Genomic DNA, 11508 nt, shown 5'->3' on the forward strand with positions numbered 1-11508 from the left:
GATTCTGTATAGAAAAGAAAATGTTGGCATTTCTAGTGACTTCTATTCCCATTCATTTTCTGAATCAATAAGACTGACAAATCCTTATCCAAATTAACTAAAATATGAAGTGAGAATATCCAAATTAACAAAATTAGAAATGAAAAGGGGGACATAACAACAGACACCAGAGAAATCCAGAGAATCATAAGGACTGCTTTAAAAACCCATACTCCACCAAACTGGAAAATCTAAAAGAAATGAACAATTTTCTCAATAGGTACCACTTACAAAACTTAAATCAAAATCAGATAAGCAATTTAATTAGATATATAACCACTGCCAAAATAGAAGCAGTAATTAATATCTATGAGCTAAAAAAAAGCCCAGGGATATAGGGTTTTAGTACAGAATTATACCAGACTTTCAAAGAAGAGTTAATGCCCATACTCCTCAAATTATTTCACAAAATGCAAACAGAAGGAACATTGTCCAACTTGTTTTATGAGGCCATGATCACTCTGATACCTAAACCACATAAAGAACCAATAAAGAAAATTACAGACCAATTTCCCTTATGAACATAGATGCAAAAATTCTCAATAAATTACTTGCAAACTGAATCTAAGAACACATCAAAAAATCATCCACCATGATCAAGTAAGCTTCATCCCAGAGATGTAGGGATGGTGTAACATATGTAAATAAATAAATGTAATCTACCATATAAACAAACTGAAAGACAAAAACCACATGATCCTCTCATTAGATGTAGAAAAGTCCTCTGACAAAATCCAACAGCCATTCATAAGAATTCCTGTAGAGATTAGGTTTACAAGGGACATATCTAAACATAAAAAAGTCAATGCACAGCAAGTCCATAGCCAACATCAAAATAAATGGAGAAAAACTCAAAGCAATTCTACTAAAATCAGGAACAAGATAAGGTTGCCCACTCTCTCCATACCTATTCAATATAGTACTTGAAGTTTTAGTTGAGCAATAAGACAAGGAGATCAAGGGGATACAATTTTTTTTATTTCTGAGACAAGGTTTCTCTGTGTAGTCCTGGCTGTCCTGGAACTTACTCTGTAGACCAGGCTGGCCTCAAACTCAGAGATCTACCTGCTTCTGCCTCCTGAGTGCTGGGATTAAAGACATGTACCATCACTGCCTGGCTGGGGATATACATTGAAAGGAAGAAGTCAAAGTATCTTTATTTGCAGATGACATGATAGTATACATAGGTGACCCTAAAAATTTTGCTGGGAAACTCCTACATCTTATAAACACATTCATCAAAGAAGCTGGATACAAAATCAACTCACAAAAATCAGTAACCCTCCTGTATATAAATGATAAACAGTCTAAGAAAGAAATCAGAGAAACAACACCCTTCACAATAACCTCAAATAATATGAAATATCTTGGAGTAACTCTAACCAAGCAAATGAAAGAGTTGTATGATAAAAACTTTAAGACACTGAAGAAAGAAATTGAAGAGGATATCAGAAGTCAGAAAAATCTCCCATATTCTGGGATCAGTGTGATTAATCAAGTGAAAATTACCATCCTATCAAAAGCCCCATCAAAATTCCAGCACAATTCTTCACAGATCTTGAAAGGACAATTTTCAATTTCATATGAAAACACACACACATCACACACACACACACACACACACACACACACACACAGCCAGAATAGCTAAAACAATCCCAAATGATAACAGAACTGTTGGAGCTATCACTAAAACTGATTTCAAGTTGTACTACAGAGCTATAGGAATAAAAACATCATGATATTGGGACTAAAACAGACACATTGATCAGTGGACTTGATTGAAGACATAAATCACACTTCTATGGACACCTGATTTTTTTATAAGAAGCCAGAAATATATACTGGAAAAAATGACAGTATCTTCAAGTGGTGCTGATCAAACTGGATGGCTGAATGTAGAAGAATCCAAAGAGATCCATACTTAACTTGTGCAAAACACAACTCTAAATGGATCAGAGACATATTACTAGATACACTGAACCTGATAGAAAAGGATGTGAGGAATAGTTTTAAACTCATTGGTTCAGAAAAAAAAAAAAAAGACATTCTGGTCAGAACACAGTTAACATAGGCACTAAGATCAACAATTACTAAATGGGACCTTTTGAAACTGAAAAGCTTCAGTAAGCCAAAGGATAATATCATTTGGACAAAGTGTCAGCCTATAGAATGGGAGAAGATTTTAACCAACTACACACATCTGATAAACGGTTAATGTCTAAAATATATAAAGAACTAAAAAAACCTAGATATTAATTAAACAATTAAATAACCCAATTAAAAATGAAGTACAGATCTAAACAAAGAATTTTCGATAAAGGAAACTCAAATGTCCAAGAAACACTTAAAGAAATGTTCAACATCCTTAGCTATCAGCAAATTGCAAATCAAACCTATTTTGTGATTTCATTTTACTCACATCAGAATGACTAAGGCCAATATGACAAGTGACAGCTCATACTGGTGAGGATGTGGAGTAAGGGAAACACTCATCCATTGCATATGGGAGTGCAAACTTGTATGCCCATTATGGAAATCAGTGTGGTAGTTCCTCAGGAAGATGGGCATCAATCTACCTGGAGGTCCAGCTATGTCACTCTTAGCATATACCCAAAAGGTGCTTCATCTTCTCACAGAGACATTGCCTCAATTAAGTTCATTGCTACTCTATTTTTAATAGTCAGAAATTGGAAACAACCCAGATAGCCCTCAACAGAAGAATGGATTTAAAAATGTTATACATTTCTATAATAGAGTATATAACTAAGCCATTAAAAATGAAATCATGAAATTCTCAAGTAATTGGATTCAACTAGAAAAAAAATCATCCTAGTGAGTTATCCTAGACCCATAAAGACAAATATGGTATATGTTCACTTATATGTGGATATTAGCTGTTAAGTCAATGATAACCAAACTACAGTCCATAGAACCACAAAATTTAGGTGTAACATAAAGGATTGTGGGGACAGATAGATCTCATTAGGAGAGGTAAATACAACAGAGAGTTATGGATGGATGTGAGGGTAGAATGGGAGGATCAAGTTAAGAGGGAGAGTGTAGCCAGAAGTTTTCTCTGGTCTCCTGCCTGGGCCCTGTGGTCAGGATGAATCTCTCCCATTTGTATCCCGCAGCCATTTGGTCCCAAATAAACACACAGAATCTTATATTATTGTCAAACTATATGGCCTAATGGCTCAGGCTTCTTGCTAGCTAGCTCTTACATCTTAAGTTAACCCATTTCTATAAATCTATACTCTGCCACGTGGTTTGTGACTTACTGGTACTTTTACATCTTGCTTCTCCTGACAGTGGCTAGCAGCATCTGCTTCACTCTGTTTTCTTCCCTCACTCTCTCTTGGATTTCCTGCCTGTCTCTAAGCTGCCTTGCTATAGGCCAAACAGCTTTATTTATCAATCAATCAGAACAACACATATTCACAGCATATAGAAAGACATCTCACAGCAGGAGAGGGGAAAGAGGAATGAGGAAGGGAATATGGGAAAGGCAGCTAACATTAAAGGCCATTTCAAAGGTAGTATGGAAAATTAATACAGTAGAAAATTCCTAAAATATATACATATGTGAAGGTGATCCAAATGATATAACCCATAATAGGGGATACAAAGCTCCAACTGGCCATCTCTTGTCACCAAACGAAGCTTCCAGTACCCAGGCTAGGTTACATTTAATTGAATTGTTATCCAAAAGGAACGTATGGAATTCCCAAACAACCCAGATTGTTGCCAAGACTATAGGTTGCTCTCCACAAACTGACAACAAGGTCCCATTGCTGAAGACAACATCCATACAACTCATTGAACACAGAGAAGTTGAGCTCATGCCTATCTAGAGCCTTCACCCCTATGTGCTAGTGTTTTTAGTATAGGAAGGATCTCTGTATGCTGCCAAAGGGGAAAGGTAAACACCAACTCAACCACAAACCCTTTGATCTACAATTGTATCTTTCCTGCAAGATATGCTAGGGCAATGGTAGCACAAAGCCTGTAGGAGTAACCAATTAATATCTGATTTGACTTAAGGGCCACTCCATGAGATGGAACCAATACTTAACACTGCTTGGGTGACCAACAACCTGAGACTAGATAGCCCAGAGACCTAGGGTAAAACCAAATATTACTGTTATTAAAAAGAAAACAAAGTAACAATACAAGACTCCTAATGACATTCTGCTATACTCATAGATCCATGCCTTGTTTAGCCAGCATCAGATAAGCTTCCCCCTGCAGCAGATGGGAACAAACACAGAGACTCATAGCCAGACATTATGCAAAGAATGAGAGATCTTGGAATACTCAGCCCTAAATAGGATCAAATTCCTCTCATCAGGGCTCAGGGAACTCTGCAGAATAGGAGGTAGAAAGAATGAAAGAGCCAGAGTGGATGGAGGACACCAAGAAAACAAGGTCCTCTACACCAATATGGTCAAAGCACATATGAAATCACAGAGTCTGAGGCAGCATACCCTCTGCACGTAGCCTCTATTTATATACTATGGCTTCCAGTTAAGTATTTTTTATCGCTGGTTGTAGGACTGAGTGAGTCTGTTTCTTGTGCCTTCTCTTGGGCTCTATTCTTTCTATTTATTTGTCTTGTCCAATTCTGATATGTTAATTGTTGGTTTATCTTATATTTTATTTCATTATTATTCCTTAAGAAGCCTGTTTGTTTTCCAGTGAGAAGCAGAAAAGTGGATCTCCATCAGAGGGGAGGTAGGGAGGAACTGGGAGGAGTAGAGGGAGAGGAAACCATAATCGGGATATATTATGCATTTTAGCTAGGGTTTGTATTGCTATGAAGAGATACCATGACCACAGCAACTCTTGTAAAGGAAAATATTTAAATGAGGTGGCAGCTTACAGTTCAGAGGTTCATTCCATTCTCTTTCTCAACATGGCAGGGAGCATGGCAGCATGCAGGCAGACATGGTGCTGGCTACATTTTGGTATGCAGGCAACAGGAAGTAGTCTTAGACACTGGGCAGTATCTTGAGCATATATTTTGAGACCTCAAAGTTGGCCTCCACAGTGACACACTTCCTCCAACAAGGTCATACCTACTCCAACAAGCCACACCTCCTAACCACAACATTATGTGAAGAAAAAAAGTATATATTCAATAAAAGGAAAAACTATCTTTGGTCATTTATATGTACATTTATACATATAATTGTATTTGTATAGTTATGTTTTTATGTATATTATGGTCATTCATATGTACATATGTACCTTTCTACAATCTGTGCTTATGGCTTAATTATGATTTTGTGTGTGTGTGTCCTCTGACATATATTCCTTTATCTAGATTTTATATTTTTTTGGCCTATAGTTATTGAAAACACCCACTAATTATGCTGACTAGTCTTATTGTCAACTTGACACAACCTAGAGTCACCTGGGAATAGTCAATCTCAGCTGAATCACCTAGATTAGGTTGGCCTTATCTGTGAGGAATGGTCTTGGCTGCTGACCTATGTTGGGAGGGTCCAGCCCATTGCGAGTTCTTCTCTCCCTAGGAAGGTGATCTTGAGCTGGTCCTCCAAGGTAACTGTTCCTCCAGGTTCTTGTCTCGAGTTCTTGCCTCAACTTTCCTCAGTGATAAGACTTTGACCTGGAAGTGTAAGCTGAAATGAACCCTTCCTCCAACATACAAAAAATACTCATGGACATAAAATAAAATCTAAAGAAAAAAATAAAAAGAAAATACCGAACTTTCCTTCATAAACTGGCTAATGATGAAATTTTTTCCACTGTAAAACCAATGAACCCTGGCTTGGCCTGAGATGAGGTCCTTAAAAGCTTAGGGGGGAACTATTTAGGTCACTGAGTTGGTAATTTAGCTCTGTGGCTCTCTCCCCTCACTGATGATAATTTTAGATCCTTTCTACACTCCTTTTTTTCTCTCTCTGTCTTTCTCTATTTTCCCAGGCAGACCATCTTGATTTGAGTGATAACTTGAATTATCAGGATAAACACATGATCAAGTAATATTTGATCAAGAAATATTTTCCTCACTTTGTTTTATGCCAAATTTTTATTTCAAACTCAAAAAAAAAAAAAAAAACAACCCAAGTGTAATGAGGTGACAAGAGATTTTTTTTTAATCACTTTATTAATTGGACTCAGAATTCCTTTCATGGTGAGAAAAGTTTTGGGTAAAATTAATTTGAAATTATACTGGAAAGCAAAATGCTATGGTGGTTCAACAGCTAGGCCTTATGTTCAGATTGCATTAGTTCAAATGTCAGCTACATCATTAGCTGTGTGATCATGGAAAAGTTATTAGACCTTTTCATTTGCTCATTTATAGATAGGATGATAATGTTAGTTGTTAATAAAAGGATGTTTGAGTACTGTGGTACTATCTATAAAACAGCACAGTGTCTGAAAAAGGAAATAAGCTATTGTTATTTTTGTTATCAGAAGAGGAAAAGTTGCTCTGCCCAAGACAAAGAGGAAGCAGGGGCTCCTAGGCGATGGAGAAAACTTAAAACAATATTATGTGAAAGACTGACAGAAAGACATTTAAACATAGCTCAGAATCAATAGACTGTGAAGATTTAAGACTATTTCCAAAATCTTCCTCCAGAGTCTATACAGTTCCTTAAACTCTTGACTGCTTGATGCTAATACACATATTCTCCCCTAGCCTCTCAGAATGCACTTCAGAGAGAGCGTTGATTACATATCTAGGTTCAGGTTGTATATCATGAACATTGCATACATGCAACAGCAGTAACAAAGATGGCAGAGGGGTCCTTGAGAATATGTGACCCTCAGCAATTAGTTCTCATTTTTCATAGTATTACATTTTGGAACTCAGATCAAGCCAGGTTTTCTCAGTCCAAGAGGATGAGCTCTCCAGCTGATGCTCTGATTACTAAATAATATTTTCTTATTGTAAGACGGTAGATCATGATAGGTATGGTGTTTGATATTGCTAATTTTTTTTGGTGTGATAAAAATCAGTGAACATTAATACTGTAGTAATAACTAATACTACAATAATCACTAGAATGTAATTTCAAGCACCCCTTCCATGTTTGGATCCAGGATGAGAATTAAGTGTAAATTCCCAAACTATACTTTCTGAAATAGCCTTTACTAACCTTGTGATCTCTCTGAAGGGGGTCACTTAAGAACTCCTCAAACTTTCCCAGACACTCAAATCTTTCATTCCTCTACCCCTCCCCAGTTCTTTGTTATGTAAATGGTGTACTATTGTAGTTAGGGCCTCCCTGTTCCATACCTCTCTCAGTCCTCTCCTTTGTATACTTTTGCATCACAAAAGAATAGTTTCAGCAAAGCAGGGCTTCTCATCAGAGAATGTGAGGGAAAGACTCTAAGTGGGCAAAGACAAAATTATTTTTAGTAATAACATCAGGAAGAGGAAAACATACCCTTATGTTCCCAGGGCTGTGGACTTACTTCAGAGTTAGAGATTTTGCCTAGCATGTTCAAGGCCCTGGGTTTGTTGAAACAAAATACTGACTTTTTTTTCTTTGTCATACCCAGAAAATATTTTTTACAGCAACCACCTGGGATGCAATCATCACTGTGCTTTAAGCTTTTCAAGGGGCTGATCATCACCTCCATCAGTCCGGACCTAACAATTGAGATCATTCCTTCTATTGCTATTGTGGAAGGCTTGGATATGATCACAAAGGTTTATCCCTGGCATGTTTGTCTGTCTTGTTCATGATGCCACTCATGTCTAGACATTTCCATGTGGCCTGTGCTTTTTTAAAAAAATAAAAAACATTTGAACAGAGTTCTTAAATAGTATAGTAATTTCATTTTTTTAAAAAAAAAACGGGATCAATTTTATAAATTTTAGTTATTTATGTTTCAGTTTTATCTAAATTGTAAAATATTTGGGCATGAAGTTGATGATGATGTACTTACGTAGTTTTGGCACCTTCATTGCCTGTAATCATTTTCTTGTTGATGATCGTATTGTCTACGAGTTCAATGTCACTATCTTTTCATTCTAGAATCGACCAGAAGTCCCTTTCTTTCATATCTCTTTCTGCAAAATGTCTATGGGTCTCTCTACTTGAGAATGCTATGGTAGATTAAAGGTGAATGCAAATTCTTTGATATTCTTTCTGCAGTGTGTGGGGCTCTAGATTCCCTTGTCTGTAATCTGGGACAATAACTATAATAAGTAGGACAGTGCCAAAGAAGCAGTGGCTGTTTCTGGGCTTTGGTTTTAAAAAGAGCCACAATCCCACCTCACCCACTTGGCCCTCTCAGATACCATGGAGAAAAAAATCTGACTTTGGCTAGTGACATCTTGCAAGGAATCCCTGTGGCTACAGGGGCTAGAGAAAATCCACATTGATCCCAATATGCAGCGACGACACTCATCATGGTACAAGGAAAGTAACTGATATCACTCAAGCCTATGGACAAGTCTCACATTTTCTCACCATCCCTGAATAACACTTTGTGGTGTTATGTGGAGAAGAAATGGCCAGTTAAGCCCTGCCTGGAATGTTTACTCACAAAGTTGTGCTATATGATACAATGGTACAGATTTAGGCACTAAAATTTTAAGAGTTTATTTCATAGTCATATGAACAACAAAGGAAGGACTGCTTGTTTCACGCTCAATTTGGTTCTCATTGCTCTTCTGCATGCTCTCTGAACATGTGCTCTGCTTATGGGAAAGTGTTTTGATGGACTTTCCTGGATCTTAGTGGGATGCTGGCTTGAGTATTAACAATAAAAAGGATTGGCCTTTGTGAAGTAATTGATACATATAAATTTACTGGTTAGAGAAGACATGTATTGATTGATATAATCATTCTATGAAAAATCATGGAGGTAGAAAACAAATGAGATGTGTTTATGGGCTTTGAAATAATAAAAAATACATATATTGATTTCTGCCCCCAATTTCTAGCCCAGGGCTCTTAAACTCTCTGTAATATCCTAAGCAATAGGGGTGCTAGGAATCTCTTTGTTCTAGTGAGACAACTCTTGGTGGTCCTCTAGATAACTTCAGGAGAGGAGTTGGTTACCTGGAAGAGCCAACTGTAGGATTAGATATAGCTCTAACTTGTAGGTAGCAGAGAGAATTTCTAAGTTAAGTTAATCATCAGGAGCTGACAGTATAATTAGTCATGCCTCCCCAAAGGAAAGCGGTGGATGGCTTCAATGTATTTAAACACAGGGGATTCTTAAAAGGTGATTTACTGGAAAAATTCACAGCAGTTTCCTGCCTCTTCTCCCATAGTTTGTTCCATGCTTCTCTCCTAGCTGGATGCTCATCTGTATCCTTTATAATAAATTGATAGATGAAAATATTTTTCCTAATTTTGTGAGGGACTCTAGTAAATGAATGCATTTTTAGTTGGGGCTCCTGTGATAAGAAGTTGATAAGAAGTGTAGGCAAAACGATCCAGGGCTTGCAATTGGTATTTGAAGTAGGGAACATTTGTGACACTGAGTTCTCAACCTATAAGATCTGACATACTCATTTGGTGGTCTCTGAGTAATGAATGACCTTGTACAGTTGAATGGGAAGGTAAAAGTGATCTCACATTTATGCTAGGTGTTGTGAGAGGAAAGATTGTTACTATTTTTACTTGCATCCTCAGAGGGGTAATATCCTAGTTTTCTGAACAGAGATTTTTTTTTTTGAGATGAAGTTCTGGGGAAGGAGATTAGAATTCCATATAAAGGCCATATTCTTAATATAGCATTTTTTCAAGTGTTGCATAGAACACTAGATTATGAAGTATCAAAAATTATAAAAACAAAACAAAAATGAGAAATGAAGAATTTCTGAAAAATACTAAAATGTCAACTTAATACATATTTATTGAATCAATGAAATGCTGTGTTGAAGTTTAATGGTTTTATTTACATATGGACTTGGAATGTCCTTCCAAGGGACATTGTAAATATCTAGGAGACATCATGCAGGAAATATTTAGCAATGTGTCTTGTGGGTTGTTCACTTTAAGGACCTATTTATGTTCTACAAAACTGACATTGGGAAATGGTGCCTTAAATTTAAATGAGTTCTACACAATCATTAAATTCTGATTCTAGAAACAGCCAAGGATCTAGTATTTGAGTAACTATTCTGCATGTAATAATTACAAACTATAGATCAAATTAAAAATCCACATATATTTAAGAATACAGCATTTAATTAAAAAGAAACAAAAATAGTAGTGATAACAAAACTCAAACAGAAACTTGATTCTTAAACAATTATATTTATGTTGACCTGTTTTTCATAGACTGTCTAGTCTGTGCAGTGTGGTGTAACCAGAATGTGAATAAAAACTCTAGAGAGATTGCCTTAGAGCATCAGAGATGGAAGATGAGGCTATCATGGTAGCTTGAAACTACAAGAATTAGTGAAGGACATCAAGAAAACAAGGCACTCTAAATCAATCTGAGCAAAGCTCCTAAAAATTCACAGAGACAGACTGTGTGTGCACAACCTGCATAGGTCTGTACCAGGTCCTCTGTGTATGTATTATGGCTTCCAAAGTTTAGTGTTTTTATGAGATTCTGGAGTGTATGGACAAGTGGGTCTCTAATTCTTGTGCCTTCTCTTGGGCTCTTTTCTTTCTGTTGGTTTGTTCTGTCCAACTTCAATGTGATAGTTATTGTTGTATCTTATATTTTATTTAGTTATATTCTAATATTATCTCTTAGAAGGCTGTTCTTTTCTAGTGAGAGACAGAAAGGGAGTGAGTCTGGATGGGAGAGGATGTGGGGAGGAGTAGAAGGAGGAGAAACGATAATCAGGATATATTATGTGAGAAAAGAATCTATTTTCAATAAAAGGAAGAAAAAAAGAAGAAATTGCAAGAGCTAAATGACATAAAAGAGGAGTTCATATTGAGGAGAGCACCACAAAGGTTTCATGTTCTAGGTCATACTGACCTGGACACAGGCACGAAGAGAACTCTAAGTAGTTAGGTTGATATAAATTGGGAAGGTAGTGAAGGAGGGACACACACACACACACACACACACACACACACACACACACACACATACACACAGAGAGAGAGAGACAGAGACAGAATACTGAAATTGCTGTCTGTCACAGGGAGATGTTGGAGCCTGGATCTTACCAAGATAACTTCATTACTGAATGGAGATTAAAGAAATAAAAACAACCCTTAAAACTCTTTAAAGGAAGACCCCAAAATTTAGAGTTTTGGCAAAATATCATCCAGTATGCCCAGTATACCATATAAATTTGTCTTACCCCTGACGAAAACTGGAAAATGTGACTGAGAGTACCAGAAAGAAAAGTAGCAAGTGGATGCTAATTCTTAGATAGAAAAATTAAAGCTTAGAGGTTACTGAATAAAAAAATAAGATCTAAGTTTATGTTGTCAGTGACAGTTGCTCTTTTAAAAAAATGTAACTAATTTGAAAGTAAAAGGTAAGAAAATATATATTACATAA

Source organism: Peromyscus leucopus, chromosome 2 (genome assembly GCF_004664715.2).
Source record: "Peromyscus leucopus breed LL Stock chromosome 2, UCI_PerLeu_2.1, whole genome shotgun sequence".
NCBI lineage: Eukaryota > Metazoa > Chordata > Mammalia > Rodentia > Cricetidae > Peromyscus > Peromyscus leucopus.